This window comes from Prionailurus bengalensis, chromosome B3, assembly GCF_016509475.1.
Source record: "Prionailurus bengalensis isolate Pbe53 chromosome B3, Fcat_Pben_1.1_paternal_pri, whole genome shotgun sequence".
NCBI classification, from domain to species: domain Eukaryota; kingdom Metazoa; phylum Chordata; class Mammalia; order Carnivora; family Felidae; genus Prionailurus; species Prionailurus bengalensis.
In genome coordinates, this window is record NC_057355.1 from 116,123,183 (window position 1) to 116,142,362 (window position 19,180).

Below are 19,180 nucleotides of genomic sequence, written 5' to 3' on the forward strand. Positions count from 1 at the left end.
TGGTAGAACCTGGTTCTAAATCCAGGCTACCTAAAAATAGCAGCCACCATTTACTGAGCGTTTCCACGTATAAAGCACATGCTCAAGACCTCTGGGACACGCAGCGGGGCCTGGAGTCAGGAGTCCAGTATCTCCTTGTTGAGGTCAATAACTCAGGAGAAGGGGTGCCTGGGTGGCTCAGTTGGTTGAGCGTCCGACTTTGGCTCAGGTCATGATCTCACAGTCTGTGGTTCAAGCCCCGCGTCGGGCTCTGTGCTGACAGCTCGGAGCCCTGGAGCCTGCTTCACATTCTGTGTCTCCCTCTCTCTCTGCCCCTCCTCGCTCACGCTCTGTCTCTGTCTCAAAAATAAATAAAAACATTAAAAAAAAATAAGAGAAGAACTCCATTGAGCAGCTGTATCAGTCATGGCTTCTGGAGTAGGAGAGAATTTGGCCAACAGACAGGTTGCCGCAAAGGTGGCTGGAGAAGGATTGGCCGCCTGTGACTAGAGTAGGTGTGGACTGCTTGGGGGAGTGATCTGGAAACCAAAGAGTGCACAAGAATCACCTGCAGCAGTTGTGAAAATGCAGATTTCCGAACACCTCCCTCTCGTTAAATCCACTTTCCAGACGCATTAGTTACAAGCACGTCAAAGTTTCTTTTTAAACTTGCTGCAAGGGAGGAGGCTTTCTAAAAGAAAAAAAAAAGAAAAGAAAAACCTAATTCAAAGACTTCTTTCTTGGTGGAGACATTTTAAAAGCAAATCTTACGAGTATTTAAATCTCTGCTCTCCTGGGGCACCTGGGTGGCTCAGAGGGTTAAGTGTCTGGCTTCAGCTGAGGTCACGCTCTCGTGAGTCATACGGCTCATGAGTTCAAGCCCCACGTGGGGCTCTGTGCTGACAGTTCAGAGCCTGGAGCCTGCTTTGGATTCTGTGTCTCCTTCTCTCTCTGCCCCTCCCCTGCTTGCCCTCTGTCTCCCCAAGATAAGTAAAATGCTGAAATTAATTTTTTTTAATTAAATCTCTGCTGTCCAATGTGAGAGTCACAGCCACACGTGATTATTGAGCACTTGAAATGTGACCAGTCTGATAGCGACATGCTGTAACTATAAAACACATGCCAGCTTTTGAGGAAGTAAATATGTAAAATATCACATTAATAATTTTTATATTGATTGCATATTGAAATGATAATATTTTGCATTTCTTGAGCCAAACTGTGTTAGGAAAATTAATTTCACTTCTTTTATTTTAGTTTGCTTTATTTGAATTAATTAATTTTTTAATTTACATTAGTTAGCATATAGTGTAATAATGATTTCAGGAGTAGATTCCAATGTTCATCCCCTATGTATAACACCCAATGCTCATCCCAACAAGTGTCTTCCTTAATGCCTCTTGCTCATTTAGCCCTTCCCCCAACCCCCAACCCCTCCAGCAACCCTCAGTTTGTTCTCTGTATTAAAGAGTCTCTTATGTTTTGTCCCCCTCCTTGTTTTTATATTATTTTTGCTTCCCTTCCCTATGTTCATCTGTTTTGTATCTTGAATTCCTCATATGAGTGAAGTCGTATGATATTTGTCTTTCTCTGACTAATTTCACTTAGCATAATACCCTCCCGTTCCATCCACGTAGTGGCAAATGGCAAGATTTCATTCTTTTTGATCGCCAAGTACTATTCCATGGTATGTATTTACCACATCTTCTTTATCCAGTCATCCATCCATGGACATTTGGGTTCTTTCCATACTTTGGCTATTGTTGATAGTGCTGCTATAAACGTTGGGGTGCATGTGTCCCTTTGAAACAGCACCCCTGTATCCCATGGATAAATACCTAGTAGTGCAATTGCTGGGTTGTAGGGACTTTTATTTTACTTTTTAAAAGCATTGGTCACTGGCATTATATTTCTGTCACACTGTGCTGGGTTCGATGGTCATTGTTAGACTGTGGACAGCAAGAGTTTTGAAGAGTGTCTGGTTGAAGGTTATTAGAACCTCCCAGCACTGGTTAAATCTCCGTAGGCTTCTCCCAAGACTGTTGTAGGCTAGGTGAAGTTCTCAGAAAAGGTTCTTAAGCCAGTTAAAGTCCGTCAGACAATTGCTCAGTGTCTTCTCAGGAATGCCAAGTTTTTCTGGGAGGAAACAGCTGTTCATACCAGACCACACCATGCCATGCCAGCTTGGGTTGGGAACAGTTTCTTTCTCAGCCCCAGAAAACATGATTCCATGGGTCTGAGGAGGACCCAGAAATCGCATTGTTAACCAGACCCTTCGATGAGTCTAATTCTGAGGTTCAGAGCTGTTGACTCTGAAGGTGATTATATAGGCTTGGCAACCCCATAAGAGGGAGGGGGAAATGGCCTTTTAGAGAAGCCATCTGCGTCACAGAATGCCACCCGATGGGGAAGCAGGGGACAAGATTCAGCACGAGGCCAGGCTCCAGTCTCTCCCTAAGGTGAGGTCACTCCCACTACACTTAACTCTTTTGGATCTACCTCCCCACGTGCCTGTGTTGAGTGTCGCGGGGCTCCCGCCTGTGGCCTTCCAATCTCACTGTGCACTTTGCTTTTAAAAAGAACTTTGAGGGGCGCCTGGGTGGCGCAGTCGGTTAAGCGTCCGACTTCAGCCAGGTCACGATCTTGCCGTCCGTGAGTTCGAGCCCCGCGTCGGGCTCTGGGCTGATGGCTCAGAGCCTGGAGCCTGTTTCCGATTCTGTGTCTCCCTCTCTCTCTGCCCCTCCCCCGTTCATGCTCTGTCTCTCTCTGTCCCAAAAATAAATAAACGTTGAAAAAAAAATTAAAAAGAACTTTGAAAAATGATGGACTTGTCCCCGCATTTTTAAGTTGACAGCGGAAACTTTTCATCATCAGTTGACATCATCAGTTGACATAGTTACAGAGGGTAGAATTTCTAGTGCATTTTCAGTATTGACATTCCAAAACAAAACGATTACATCACTCTTAAATAGATCCATTGAGATCTGCATACCATTGCAATTTGCTACCCATCCTGATCATTTTATTTTGTTTTAAAGTTTTATTTACTTAAGTAATTTCTACACCCTGAGATCAAGAGTTGCAGGCTCCACTGGCTGAGCCAGTCAGGCAGCCCTCCCATCCTGATCATTTTAAAACATGGAAAGCAGCTCTTCTAAGACAGAAATTTGTATCATTCCTTTCCTTTTTAAAAAAAAATTTTTAATGTTTTGTTTTATTTTTTTATTAAAAAAAATTTTTTTTTCAACGTTTATTTATTTTTTTTTGGGACAGAGAGAGAGCATGAACGGGGGAGGGGCAGAGAGAGAGGGAGACACAGAATCGGAAACAGGCTCCAGGCTCTGAGCCGTCAGCCCAGAGCCTGACGCGGGGCTCGAACTCACGGACCGCGAGATCGTGACCTGGCTGAAGTCGGACGCTTAACCGACTGCGCCACCCAGGCGCCCCTGTTTTATTTTTGAGAGAGAGACAGAGACAGAGTGCAAGCAGGGGAGGGGCAGAGAGAGAGGGAGACACAGAATCCAAAGCAGGCTCCAGTCTCTGAGCTGTCAGCACAGAGTCCAATGCAGGTCCTGAACCCACAAACTGTGAGATCATGACCTGAGCCGAAGTCGGAGGCTTAACCGACTGAGCCACCCAGCCTGTAGAGGCTTTTAGTGATGGAAATTTGAACAAGGCAGAAGGGCCCACGGTAACCACCGGCCACCAAGCTGATGCAGCCAGATTCATTAAGCCCTAGGCCCTCACCCATCAGTGGGCTACTTACAACCGGGCACAGTTCTTAAGATTACCAAAAAAAGGGAAAATTCCATACATCCCATATTCCCTCACTCTACCCTATTGCTATAGTCCCTCACCACCACCTCCTGGCAGACAGAATCTCTGCGGTTGTCCTGCCCACTACTCTGTTGCAATGTATTCAATAAACTTCTATCTCTTTTGTTCTGCCTTGGGTGAATTCTTCCATCTCCCGCATCACCAGCTCCCACCACAATAAATATATTACAATTTCTGACAGTTATTCCGTTTCAAAAGTAATTTTACTGGAAAGACATCTTTTAATGAGGTGGGTCAGGCTGCTTTTCCCATATAACCTTGGATGAATAATAGTCATTGCAAGAAAGAGACATTTATATGTGTAAGTGCTAAGAATTTTGCTTATACAGATGGGAATGGATGGAGTTTTGTTAAAGTAATGTCACTCAATTTGTAAAATTCCTTATGAGTTAATATGTCAAAAATGATTTTATGACTGATTAAAATTATACTTAGTAAGTTGTTGGCTGGCAAATTGGTTATAACCTCCTCCAATTCAGTTAAAAGCAAAGGATTGGCAAGGAGAGCTGTTGTGGATTGAATGTCTGTATCTGCCCCTGCCCCCCACTCCTTCAGATGCAGAGATCATAACTCCCAATGAGATGGTGTTTGGAGGTCGAACGTCTAGGAGATGATCAGGTAATGGGATTAGTGCCTCTATTAAGGAGACCCCAGACAGTGCCCTCACGACTTCCTCCAAGTGAGGACGCAGCAAGAAGATGGCTGGCTCATCTGTGAACCAGGAAGTGGGCTCTCGTCTGACAAGGAATCTCTTGGTGCCTCGATCTTAGACTTCGTCTCCAGAACTGCGAGAAATAAATTTTATTGTTTATGAGCTGCTCAGTTTATGGTATTCTGTTCTCGCAGCTCAGACTGGCTAAGACAAGCATCTAGAATTACAGGTGGGTCCCTTAAACGGAATCTAATGCGCAGCTATCCCTTGGAAAGTCTTTGTGTGTTCCCAAGGGCTCACATACTCCAGGTGGTCCTGCACAGGCAGGCGGGGCAAGCGGCTGATGCAGCTTCAAACTCGAAGTAAATATAACCTTGGGCCGCCTGGGTGGCTCGGTTGGTTGGGCATCTGACTCTTGCTTTTGGCTCAGGTCATGTTCTTATGGTTCTTGGGATGGAGCCCTGTGTGGGGTTGTGTGCTAACAGCACGGAGCCTGCTTGGGATTCTCTCTCTCCCTCTCTCTCTTTCCCTCCTGTGTGTGCTCTCTCTTTCTCTCTCCCTCAAAAATAAGTAAATAGACTTTAAAAAATTAAAAAAAAAAGATAACCTTGACCGTTGGCCTCTCGGGGTGCTCTTCATGACCCATCACACCCAGGGCTGCCTTCCCTTGGCCTCGCCTTCCCTCTTGTGTGATAGATTGCTTTCTGAAACATTGCTAGGTGTGTCCCTAAGTTTTCGTTGGGGACGTATCCAGTATGCACTTTTTGTCACGGCAGAGTCAGTTCGAGCTCTTTGAGAGAACTGGCGTGGGTCCCTCCACACTTGCCGGTTGTGTGACCCCCTTGGACGTTACTTTCTTAAAGTCTCAGTGTCGGTCACCTCTGATGAAAACTTGGTTTTTTTCAGGTTTACGTGATTGAATGCACACGAGGTCTGGGCAGCACGATGTCAGGAACAGTAAATGCTCAGTAACTGTAAGCTGTTATTATTATTATTGGCACTGCCCTAAATTCAGCCTCTTTTAAACCTTCCTGGGACAGGTGATACTCGTAAAATGCTCAGAGACTCGAAAGATAAATGACCGCACAGAACCTCAGGCCTTGTTGCTAGTGTCATATTACTGTGTTCCTCGTTAGCCCCATTTTCCTAGAGGAGGTTGGGTTGGGGAGGCAGTGCGCTGAGTGAGGGCTGTGGGGAGTCAGTGCCCGAGTCGCAGAACAGGCCAACAGACTCAACGGGACAGTCCCTCAGCCAGAGCTCTGTTTCCCTCTCAGCCTCTGTTTTCTTTCATTTAAAAAAAAATTTTTTTTTAATGTTTGTTTATTTCTGAGAGAGAGAGACAGAGACGGAGCATGAGTGCAGGAGAGGCAGAGAGAGAGGGAGACACAGAATCCGAAGCAGGCTCCAGGCTCCGAGCTGTCAGCACAGAGCCCGACGCGGGGCTCGAACTCGTGAACTGTGAGATCGTGACCCGAGCCAAAGTTGGACACTTAACTGAGCCACCCAGGCACCCCTTATCCTCTGTTTTCTAAGAGATGTGGCCCCACTCTGCTGGCCTCTCCATTCCATACTGAAATTGACCTTGATCCAGTGGAAAGAGCAAATGGGCTTTGAGTTTAGACAAACTTGGGTTTGAATCTTCGCACTGCCGCTAATAGTTATTGAACTTGGGAAACAGAGCTCTTGGAACGTATTTCCTCTTCCCTAAAATGGTGTTAACAATACCCACATTAGGTATTGAGAAAGCCAAATGAGCTAAGTCTCCAAAAATCCTTGCATGGTACTTGGCACATAGCAGGCCTCCGACAATTCCTGAATGTCACCAGGTACAGTAGGTAATTACTAGGGTATCTTCCTACAGCAGACATAGTGAAAAAAATACGCATGACTCAGGCAAATAAGGTGGTTTCACACGTCTTTGCCAAAGCAGAGCCTGGTGTAGGAAGACAGATAAGCCGGTTGGGCCTGCTCTGGTAGAAGGGTGGTGGGTGGTTGTAAGTTGGATCTAAGGCAGATTGGGCCATTTTGAAGTTGAGCGGCTCATTTGTCCAACACGTAGGCGGCCAGCCTCGTTCACCATGACCCTGTTTGCACTTCGTCCTCACCTAAGAGGGGGGCTCTCTGATAGCTCTGCTTGTACCATGTGACCTTATCTCCTCTGCCAGGATGAGAATAGACACCATGCCCAAACTGGACTAATCAGATTTCCCTCTCCCTGGAACTTGGAATTGGGACTAAGAGATTCCGCCCTCGTCCTGAGATCTGCTTTTGGATGCAGAAGATATAAAAACTGGGGGACATGGTGTGGCCAGCTTCTGCCATATGGATCGTGAGGCAGGGAAAACCAGGTGGCAGGGAGAGAGCAAATGAAATCAGAGAGAGAGAAAGAGAGAGAAAGGAAAGAGAAAGTCTGTATTTCTGGGTTCTTGACAGTTCCCACTTCCTGTTTCCAGATGCCTTCCTAGACCCGGACACATCCTGGCCCCGGGATTTCGTTCGACGCTTCTGAGTACTCAATGATAAACACACCTCTCGTTGCTTGCACCGCAAGATGTGTGTTAGGCTATTTTGTGCTCAAGTTACAGAAGCCAGTTCAAGCATAAAGAGGAAATCAGTGGAAAGTGCTGGGGATCTCATGAGATCCAGGAGGCTGGAACAAGTTCATTTAAGGAGGAGCCAGCACCAAAGCCTTTCTGAGTGCTTCGGCCACAGACTGGGAAGCCAGCCTCCTTCGGGCGTGCTGCCATTAAGATGCCTCAGCGTTGGGTCTCTCAGTTCCAAACTCAAAGTTCCTAAGGTAGAGAGAACCTCGTTGAGCCACGATGAGCCAGTTGCTAATGGCTACAGGATGGCTTCAGGCAGCAGCAACATATCTGCCCAGAGGGTCTGATCAGGAGGACAGGACATAACACTCCTCAAGAACAAGGTGGTGTTGGGGCGCCTGGGTGGCGCAGTCGGTTAAGCGTCCGACTTCAGCCAGGTCACGATCTCGCGGTCCGTGAGTTCGAGCCCCGCGTCAGGCTCTGGGCTGATGGCTCGGAGCCTGGAGCCTGTTTCGGATTCTGTGTCTCCCTCTCTCTCTGCCCCTCCCCTGCTCATGCTCTGTCTCTCTCTGTCCCAAAAATAAATAAACGTTGGAAAAAAAAATTTAAAAAAATAAATAAATAAATAAACGTTGAAAAAAAATTAAAAAAAAAAAAAAGAACAAGGTGGTGTTCCCTGTGGGCTGGTTTGTGTGGCTGCCTACTGTATATGGGGGACTGTCTTCGTGCTGAGAGGGATACAAGATTTATAAAACAGGGTCTCTAACATCAAAGAATTTATAATCTAGCCGCTAACAATCCTGTTCCAGGGCAGCCTGTGACAACTGCTAGAAGAGACAGAGAGCATGGACAGCCACGGGAATTTAGAGAAAGGCAAGATGCCTTGGAAGTGTGGGGACGACAGCCCAGATTCCAGGCTAGGTCAAGGTTGGCCAATAGCTTACTGAACAGAACACTAAAAATGCACTTGACATGCCTTATAATCATAACCAGAAGAAGCATATTTAAAATCAAATGTGAGGGGCTCCTGGGTGACTCAGTTGGTTAAGCGTCCCACTCTCGATTTCGGCTCAGGTCACGATATCATGGTCTTTAGATTGAGCCCCGAGTCAGGCCTCTCTCTCTCAAAACAAATGAACAAATTAACAGCTTAAAAAAATGTTCAGTGCAATAGAGTAAGAACGTGTTCTTTGGTGGACGAATCCAGAGTGTGTGAGGCACATTGACATTTGCAAATGCACCCAGTGAAGAGAAAATACACACTGATTGCACCAGGGTCCTGCCGGAATTGCCAGGCAAGTTGATCATATCCCTGAAACCCAGCCCTGATTGTAAGCCTCTGGTCAGCCCATTTCCCCTGAACTTTCGTCCCCATAGTGTTCATGCTTGGAATCTCCAGGGCTCACTGGTCACTGGAAGCATCCTTCCAAGGCAAATACATTTTTTAAAAAAATTTATTTTTATTGCTATATAATTGACATTTAACATTATATTAGCGTCAAATGTACAACATAATGATTTAACATATGTATATATTGCTAAATGATCACAACTCTGCTCACCACATATAGTTAGAAATTTTTCTCCTTGTGATGAGAACTTTTAAAATCTGCTCTCCTAGCAACTTTGGAGTATGCAATACCGTGTTATTAACTGTAGTGACCATGCTGTACGTGACATCCGCAGGACTGATTTGTGTTATGGCAAATACATTCCTAATCTGTTCTTAGAATCTTGGCCTCAACAAAAACCTGGATGACTTCATCAATTTCCATGTCACGTCTATGGGGGTCCCTGTCAACTTAAAACCTTACATCTACTCAGTGTTCACTGGATAAAGTCTGAGCTCGTTAGCATGGTAGCTAGCCTACCGTAATCCCGTCTATCTCCATCCACCTCCAGCCTCTTCTTTCCATGCTTCCACTTAAAAAAAAAATTTAATGTTTATTTACTTTTTGAGACAGAGAGAGAAGAGAGAGAGTGGGGGAGGGGCAGAGAGAGTGGGAGACACAGAATCTGAAGCAGGCTCCAGACTTGGAGCTGTCAGCACAGAGCTCAATGCGGGGCTCGAACCCACGAACTGTGAGATCATGACCTGAGCCAAAGTCGGACACTTAACTGACTGAGCCACCCAGGTGCCCCACCATGCTTCTGCTTTGAGGAACACTCAACTATTTCTACCATATGCCCTACTGTTCTGAAGAGGGTCCTTGGCTGGGAGCACATGAGCCTTCATCAGGAATTAGGGTGGTAAAAAACATAGGAGAGAACTAGGGTCAGCCTCACCAAGATAGCCTGGAAGCCCCAGACCTACCAGAAGCTGCACTAGTTCTCCTGTGCTAACCCTGGAGATGCTGGGCTTCTGGTTTTCCATCAGGCCCCCAGTCTCTGCAGCTCTGGGTTCCTCGCAGTGTCTCACTGCGGATTCAACCAGATCTCTACGGAAGCTCATTACACATTACACCCAAGCCACGGGCATTGAATTTAACTTAAATACTCGGTATCCAAGCTCCTAAAATAGGAGATTGTTTACTTGAGGTACAATGATCAGGAAGAAACACACGGTAGAGCTTCTCATTCCCCTCTACAGCTCTGTAGCCGAAGCATCCATTTCTTCTGGCTAAACTTGGCCACTAGTAGGCACGCTGACTTGTCAAAGAGGCAGATGTCAATTGTGCAGCACTGGATCGGCCCCCTGTGTCTCGACCCTAATTGTCGCATTAGAGAAGGCATGATTTCCAGTATTGGGGCTGATCTTGCAGGGGTTGGGGTGTGTCCCTCTCTGGGGGATCTCTCCTGTGTGCCCTGCCACAATGGCTCTGTTATAAATGGGTATGGAGAGTTAATACTTTTGAGGCTTCCCCCTTGATGTTAAAGATGGAAAGAGCTCGGTGATTGGTTGGTCCCAGTTCCTGACAGGGTGGAGGACGGAGTGGGTATAGGAGTCAACAAACAATGGTGGGCTCTTGTCCAGTTCTCTCTGGTTTTCATAAACCCCTGGAATGGTTTGGTGTTTGGGACGTTGCAATCTTTTATCTTCTACCTACAGAGGATTTGGGGACATGAGAAAGAAACGTCCATGTTCTTCAACTCAGTCTTGTTGGTTCTCTCTGTTAGAGCAGCCTAACCTCCTCTACGATTTTTGTCCTTTCTGAATGAGGAGACATTGCTTAGCGTATGACTTACTACCGCTGAAATGTGCTGAATGGACCAGGCTCCGGATCGAATACATTACACACGCTGCCTCACTGAATCCTCATGACAACCCTATGAATTAAGTACTATTACTGACCTATTTCGGACACGAGGAAACTGCGGCTTAGAAAGGTCCAGCAGCATGCTGAAAGTCATAGAGTCACTCAGCAAAAATTGTTGGATGTGCCAGGCCGTAATTCAGCTCTGGAGCTGCCAGGGTAGGCGTTGGGACCGAAATGCCAGCACACACGATTGCAGCTCCTGTAGGCTTAGCTGATTGGCTCGGGGCTTCGCCCGCATGTTTGGCCTGTGGGTGTCCCGTGTGACACAGCCTAGATGCTTTGGTCCTTACTTGCAAGGGCTGCAACCATTGGCACGTTCGAGCTCACACATTTGTAAGACAGAGACCAAAATGCAGCCAGGGTGACTTACCCGTGATGTGAAATGTTCTCTCCTGATTTAATAACGCTATGAGGTTATAGATTTCCCCTTTGGGTAAACTTTGGAAAGGAAATCCTTTGGAACCACAGAGTTGGAAGAGGCGTGCTGGGTTCGGTTCAGGGTTCCACCGCTTCCAGCTGTGTGACTTTCAGCTTTGGGTTCCACATATTTTTTTTTAAACGAGGGTGTGCATTGATTTCAGAGAGTTGCATGAGGACGGAATTGGCTACTTAATCCGAAGTCCTGAGTGCTATGCTTGGCGCACAGTGAGGGGAGGGTGAACACAGCTTTCATTGCGGAGGATGAGAGTTGCTAACAGGCCACTGGGTTTTGCAATCGGGTGAATGGTGAATGTCTCGAGGGCAGTTTTGGGGGTGGTAGGGAGGGGAATGGGGCGGGCGGGGGGAGTCTGACTGCAGGTGAGTGAGAGCTTGAGAAAGTGGCACCTCGTGTATAAAGACTACCTGCTCTGTGAAGAAACATGTTGGCTTAGGAAAGGTGAGATGGGGCAGGTTGACAAGTGACAGAGGTTCAGAGGAGGGTTTCTTGAAAAACAGTTTTAAGGGGAGGGGTGCCTGGGTGGCTCAGTCAGTTGAGTGTCCGACTTCGGCTCAGGTCATGGTCTCGGGGTTCGTGAGTTCGAGCCCCTGCGTCCGGCTCTGTGCTGACAGCTCAGAGCCTGGAGCCTGCTTCGGATTCTGGGCTCCCTCTCTCTCTCTGCCCCTCCCCCGCTCACAGTCTCTCTCTGTGTCTCTCAAAAACTGAATAAAAACATTAAAAAACTAAAAAAAACAACAACTTTTAATGGGAAAAACAAAGTAGGTTTGACAGGGATCAAAGAGGTAGTGGACAGGGTGAGACTTAAGATAGAAAAAAGGGGCGCCTGGCCGGCTCAGTCGGCTAAGCATCCAACTATTGGTTTTGGCTCAGGTCATGATCTCATGGTTCATGAATCCAAGCCCCATGTCGGGCTCTGTGCTGTCAGCTCAGAGCCTGGAACCTGCTTCAGATTCTGTGTCTCCCTCTCTCTCTCTGCCTCTCCCCTGCTCATGCTCTCTCTCTGTCTCAAAAAAGTAAAACGTTAAAAAAAATTTTTTTTTAATTAAAAAAAAAAAGAGAAAAAAAAGAAAAATACTTAATGGAACAAGGGGTGTAATCTGGTGCACAAAGAACCAAAGGCTTGGGCAGAAATCAAACCCGTTGTTTCTCTGAGACAGAGAGAAGGAGAAGATGGGCAAAGATACAGGTGATCTAAAGATGGGGAAGGATGGAAACAGTGGCCGCTTGATAAATCAATTCTTTTTTCTTTATTTATAGATAATTGAAGATAACATCTATTTTCTGTGTGACGTAGGGGTCGTTATGGTAGCCCGCCTTCGATGACCCCGCCATCCCTCCTCCTGGTCCTCAGTCTGTGCAGCTGCCTCCCACGCTGTCCACACTGTACCAGGGATGTGCTGTGTGACCAACAGCATAGAGCAGAAGCTATGTGTTAGGGGTTGAACTGTGTCCCGCAGTAAGGCGTGCTGAAGTTCTAACTCCCGGCACCTCAGGATGTGACCTGAGTTGGAAATCGGGTCTTTCCAGAAGTAATTAAGCTAAAATAGGTCGTTAGGGCAGGTCCTCATCCAATATGATTGCTGGCCTTATAAAAAGGAGACATTTATGGGGCGCCTGGGTGGCTCAGTCAGCTGAGTGTCCAACTCTTGATTTCGGCTCAGGTCTTGATCTCACTGTTCATGGGATGAGATCGAGCCCTGAATCGAGCTCTGCGCTGACAGCACAGAGCCTGCTTGGGATTCTCTCTCTCTCCCTCTCTCTGCTCCTCCCCCTTCTCTCTCTGAGAAATCAAAGTAAATAAACTTTTTTTTTAAGGGGGGGGGAAACGTGGGGCACCTGGGTCGCTCAATTGGCTAAGCATCTGACTTTGCTCGGGTCATGATCTCGCTGTTTGTGAGTTCGAGCCCCGCGTCGGGCTCTGTGCTGATGCTTGGAGCCTGGAGCCTGCTTCGGATTCTGTGTCCCCCTCTCTCTCTGCCCCTCACCCGCTCAAGTTCTCTCTCTCTCTCTCTCTCTCTCTCAAAAATAAAAAAACATTAAAAAGGGCGGGGGGAAACTTGGACACAAGTTCAAACAAAGACAGATGTGCACAGGGGGAAGATGGAGAAGACGGCCATGTGACTCCATGGCAACAGAGTGCTGCTGCCACCAGCCAGAACACCAAGGATTACTGGCAAACACCAGTCACTGGGAAGAGGCAAGGAAGGATCCTCCTTTAGAGCAGTTCGAGTTGGGGACACTTCGGTTTGGGGCATCTGGCCTCCAGAACTGTGACTGAATCCATTTCTCTTGTTGTAAACCACCCAGTTCTCGGTATTTTGTAACGGCAGCCCTAGTGAACGAATACACTACAGGGTGTCATTGCCAAGATGGGTTGGTAAAAAGACTGTAGCTTCCACATGAGGTGCACGCTGTCAGATCACTCCCTCTTGGGATACTCAGCTGCCGAGTCCTGAGGACGATCAGGCAGCCTAGGGAGAGGCCCACCTGGGAAAGAACTTAAGTCTCCAGCCAGCAAGGGTCAGCGGTGTGTCAAGAGTTGTGGGAGTGAACTTGGAAGGAGATCCCGACCCCCCCCTCCTCCAGTTGAGGCTTCAGAAAAGACTGTGGCCCCAGCCTACGATTCGACTACAGTTTCAAGAGAGACTCTAAACTGGAACCACCCAGTCAAGCCACTCCTGAATTTCTCAGATCACAGGGACTATGAGAGAATAAATTCTTGTTGTTTAAGCGATTCACTTTTAGGGTAATTTGTTACACAGTGATATTTGATATACCTGCTAACAAGGAAGGAGGCGTGGTTGCTTGCAAAGAGGAGACAGAGCACGGAATGGCCGCTGAGATCACGAGAAAGGGAGCGGTGGACCCACAATACAGGTCTGATTAGTGGTTGCAAACTGTAGTTCAGAACCACCTGACCTGGGTACCAGGTAAATATTCAGATTCCTGAGCCTTGCGTTCCTGAATCAGGCTTTTCCCTGGGAAAATGGCACTGGCGATCTGCATTTGAAAAAGTGCCCAAGTGATTCTTTTAAAGAGCCATTGAGTTCGAGAATAATTGCCAGCAGAGGCAAAAAGCTAGAATTTAAACTGGGTAACTCACAGCACAGGCTGGCATCACATAAGCACTACGCTGTGGACATACAAAGAATTGCTAAGTTTCGCCAACAATTCAGCAAATTCTGAGTTAGTGGGGATTACTTTGTATCCCTAAGAAAACATTCTCAGGAGTCCTTATGCTAACCTTCTCTTCCCTTTCTTTGTAAAGAGACTGCCCTATTTCTCCTTCAGTTCACCCTGTGTGGAGAAAGAAGCTCTCCCTATTCCGATTTCGACCTCACTCCAACCTTCTCTGGTCTTGGCGGTCAGGACTCTGCAAAGTCCTGCAAAGTAGGCCAGAAGTGCACAGAAGTGCTTCCTGTTTCTGGGGTTTCTGGGGCCACCCTAATGCACAGAGAGGCCTCACATGAGGGTCATGCTGCAGCTTTTGTGAGAAGGGCCTTGGCAGGAAAATCAGAAAGTGGGATGTTCTGGGCAGAAGAGATCAGTGGATTCTGTAAGCCTCAGTTTCTTCATTTAAAAAATGTTATATGCCGGGGCACCTGGATGGCTCAATCAGTTGAGCGTCCAACTTCTGCTCAGGTCATGATCTCACGGTTTGTGGGTTTAAGCCCCACGTCGGGCTCTGTGCCAACAGCTCAGAGCCGGGAGCCTGCTTCGGATTCTGTGTCTCCCTCTCTCTCTGCCCCTCCGCTGTTCGCACTCTCTCTAAGATAAATAATTATAAACAAATTAAAAATTAAAAAAAATTAAAATGTTATACGGCTACATGAAGGGTTGTGTGAGGAGTGACTGAGGTGATGTGTGCAGTGTCCCTAGCACAATGCCTGGCACACAATAGCGGCTCAGAAAATGGGAGCTGCCAATATTAAGAGGTGTGGTAAGGAGGCTATGCTTGGTGCTCTGAATTTAAGTTTATCTTGGTGTTATGATCGTTTGTGTCCCAAATCTGCTTCCCCATGACTGTCCCAATCAGGGCTCCAGCCATAACCCGAGTGAGATATGGGTACTCGGAGGAGGAAAGATGGAACTAGATGATAGGTGGATTTTATGGAGAACAAAAAGTGAGTTCCTAGACCTAGGGCAGCATTCCTCTAGGTCTCCTGGTTGAGTATTAGAACCACCTGCAGCCCTTACTAACTAACTAGGACTCTAGTCCAGACCAATTACATTAGAATTTCTGCCAGTAGGGACCCAGGCAGTGCAATATTATGAACACTTGTCAGGTGATTTTATTGTGCATCTGGTGTTGAGGTTAAAGCACTCAGGTTAAAGTAGAAGGTTCACAGGACTTTTGATTATTATGTACAAAATGAAAACAGCGACAAAAAAATCACAGTGTGGCAACTGAAAGAAGTCAGATAGGGATGTAGGGGTGAATCAGGAGAAAATGGAGCATTTTTTAAAACCATACATTTCCAAGAAAGATTTAAGAAAAGCCTTTCAAAAAATATTTAGAATTAGCTAGGAATAAGGAAGCAATACTTTTTCTTTGTGTTGGAAAGTATCTGGTGATCTCTAGGACATTTTCAGAAAAACAGAGTTACCGGTCAGAATGAGCATTTTCCCCAGTCACGTGGTTGGGTCATGTTAAGTGGAAAAACGGCCACAAGTTTGAATATACACTTTTGATCATAAATATATTAAAGAAACATGGAAAGTGCCCATGATTATGTTTTATGAATAAAAAATCTTCATACCAAATGATACCAAATTCTATATGTGAAGATGACTCATATTTTAAAAACGCGTTTGTATATATAGAAGAACACTACAGAGAAATTATTGAAAAAGCCAAGTAATTATCCTTCGGGGTTTGAAAAACAAGGATAGCCTTTTGACATCTTTTAAAAAATATCTATGTTTTTTTTTTTTAAATGACGATGTATTGGGGCGCCTGGGTGGTTCAGTCGGTTAAGCAGCCGACTTCCGCTCAGGTCACGATCTCGCGGTCCGTGAGTTCGAGCCCCGCGTCGGGCTCTGGGCTGATGGCTCAGAGCCTGGAGCCTGTTTCCGATTCTGTGTCTCCCTCTCTCTGCCCCTCCCCCGTTCATGCTCTGTCTCTCTCTGTCTCAAAAATAAATAAACGTTAAAAAAAAACTAAAAAAAAAAAAATGACGATGTATTACTTTTGAATTGGAACATAAAACATATATTAAACACCCAGGAAAGAAAACACGAGAAGGAAATACAGGAAAACATAATCCAAGGTTGATTTGGTGAGATGGGATTCTGAGTGTTCTTCGCATCTTTCAGTTATTTCTCCTGTTGTACATTTTGTGATAATGAGCACAGGTATTTTTTTCTCTCTCTCTTTCTTGTAAACATTTATTCATCTTTGAGAGATAGAGCACGAGGAGAGGAGAGGCAGAGAGAGAGAGGGAGATACGGAATCTGAAGCAGGATGCAGGCTCCCAGCCGTCAGCACAGAGCCCTACGTGGGGCTCGAACCCACAAACTGTGAGATCATGACTGAGCCAATGTCAGACACTCAACTGACTGAGCCACCCAGGCGTCCCAAGCGTATGTGTTTTTTAATAATTGGAATACCATAAATTCTATTTAAAAATAAAGATTGAATCCTCTGTTCTTGTTTACAATTTTATTATCTGATGGAGGGAGCTGGATGGAACATTCGTAAAACAGTTTAAAGGTTAGGAATCAGTTAGCTCAGGGGGTGGCAAATGTTTTCTGTAAGGAGCCGGATAGTAAATATATTAGCCGGATAGTGTGGTTCATATGGTGTGTATTACAACTATTCAGCCCTGCTTTTGTAGCAGGACAACAGATATAGACGCTAAGTAAATGAACTGGAGTGGCTGTGTTCTTAAAAACTTTATTGATGGATACTGACCTTTGAATTTAATCTAATTTTCATGTGTCATGAAGTCTTCTTTTGATCACCTTCCCCCAACCCCAACCATTAAAAATGTAAAACCATCCTCAGACCATACAAAAACAAGTGGCAGGCTGAATTACCCCCCAGAGGACATAATTTGCTGACTCCTGAGTTAGAGATCAGGAACGTGATGAATGAAACATCCTATAGTTAGGCTGAAAGACCCCCAAAAGAGATGGCCAATAAACTCTATTTCCTTTCCTTTCCTTTATTTTATTGTATTTATTTAAACCTGTGATTTCTCTGCATCCTCTTATTCCTTTACTAAAGAATTTGGTACTTACTTGGGTGTCTGAGGAAAAAGATGCCATTTGGTTGAAACACGAATATAGGAGCAGGACAACCTGAAAAAAAAAATAGTCATGAAAATCCAGGTCTACAGATACTGAATCTTTGCTGTGCTAGGTATTTCTGGGAAACAAAAGCAAAAATAAGGTGTATCATTATGCAGGAATTATTGGGGCACATGCAGAATTCTGTAGGATCACACAGGAGGCAGAGTAATCACGCTCACGGAAGACGACTGTGTTTATTGGAGGAACTGGTAAGAAACAAGCTGGTAGGAAGACTTATTAAGCGAGTGTCATGGAAAAAACAAATATTGCAAAAAGTCATTTAAAAAAACCAGTAGAATGGGGCGCCTGGGTGGCGCAGTCGGTTAAGCGTCCGACTTCAGCCAGGTCACGATCTCGCGGTCCGTGAGTTCGAGCCCCGCGTCAGGCTCTGGGCTGATGTCTCGGAGCCTGGAGCCTGTTTCCGACTCTGTGCCTCCCTCTCTCTCTGCCCCTCCCCCATTCATGCTCTGTCTCTCTCTGTCCCAAAAATAAATAAAAAACGTTGAAAAAAAATAAAATAAAAAATAAAAAATAAAAAAAACCAGTAGATTAAGTCACTAGGCACTAATGAAAAATTACCTTTGTGGAGATGACAAACGTTTAAGCACTAAACAAATCGAGAAAGGCCTTGTGAAAACTAACGAAGGGAAACCTCACTGGAGTCTGGAGGGAGGCAGTGGGAGTCAAAGAATTCCTCTGCAATTACTGGAAGAAGTGTCAGTTACAGACCCCAACAGAAGAAACCTCGAGAAGAAAGAATCATCACAGTCCCTCACACAGAAAAGACGCACACTGCATCTTTTATAAGAAAACAACTACCCCTGCAACTTAGCTGCTGAGAAACCATGCTTTTCTCTAACGAACTTTAGACTTGCCTTCAAAACAATTCGTCCCAAATTCTTCCTGCTTCTCAAAAAACATGCTGTTCCTCTTCTTTGTTGGATGTGCCTATGGTTTTTCAGCAGCTTCTGTGTCCCAAATTACAACTCTCCACTATTCCTGAATAAACCCATTTTTATGGCCAAATCACTGTTTTATTTTTAAGATTAAATTTTTTTTAATGTTTATTTATTTTTGAGAGAGAGAGAGAGAGAAAGAGACAGCATGAGTGTGCGAGGAGCAGAGAGAGAGACACAAGATCCAAAGCAGGCTCCAGGCTCTGAGATGTCAGCACAGAGCCCCACATGGGGCTTGAACCCATGAACCGTGAGATCATGACTTGAGCTAAAGTCTGATGCTTAACTGATTGAGCCACCGAGGTGCCCCTTATTTTTAAGATTCACAGGCTTTGTAAAAAAAAATTAGTCCTGGGGTGGCTCAGTCGGTTAAGCAACTGACTCTTGAACTCAGCTCAGGTCTTGATCTCAGGGTTGTGAGTTCAAGCCCCATGTTGGGCTCCATGGTGGGTGTGATGCCTACTGAAAAAAAAAAAAAATAGTCCTGAAGAAAATCAAATGCTGTGGGCCGAAGACAGCAACTTTTTTCATGGTGTACAGCACCAACATTCTTGTTTTTCACTCCCAGAAAACTTTTTCTAGATTACTTTGTTATTGCAGCAAAAATAGCATGTAGTGAGTGAAATCACAAGCAATTGCTTCCACACTCAACTGAAAATATAGAAAATAACTGGAAGACCATTTTTTTTAATTATGCAGAAAGCAAACAAGTGTAACTAAATAAATGCTGGTTTGGGACAATTTGTACATTACAGGATTCCAGTGTTTATTAGGCTAGTGGCTAAAGGTATTTTCTTTTTTTTTTTTTAATTTTTTTAATGTTTTATTTATTTTTGAGACAGAGAGAGACAGAGCATGAATGGGGGAGGGTCAGAGAGAGAGGGAGACACAGAATCTGAAACAGGCTCCAGGCTCAGAGCTGTCAGCACAGAGCCTGATGTGGGGCTCGAACTCACGGACCGTGAGATCATGACCTGAGCCGAAGTCGGACGCTTAACCGACTGAGCCACCCAGGTGCCCCTAAAGGTATTTTCTTTTAATCAGGCTTCGTGCCCAGCATCAAGGGTCAGATGCTTAACCCAAAGAACCACCCATGCACCCCTAAAGGTGTTTCCTTTGAACAAACTCATTATTTTCTTTTAAATCCATCCTCATTACCCATACCATAGATAACTAAGTTCACAATTTTGCTATATACTGACGCTCTTTTTACTTATTTACTT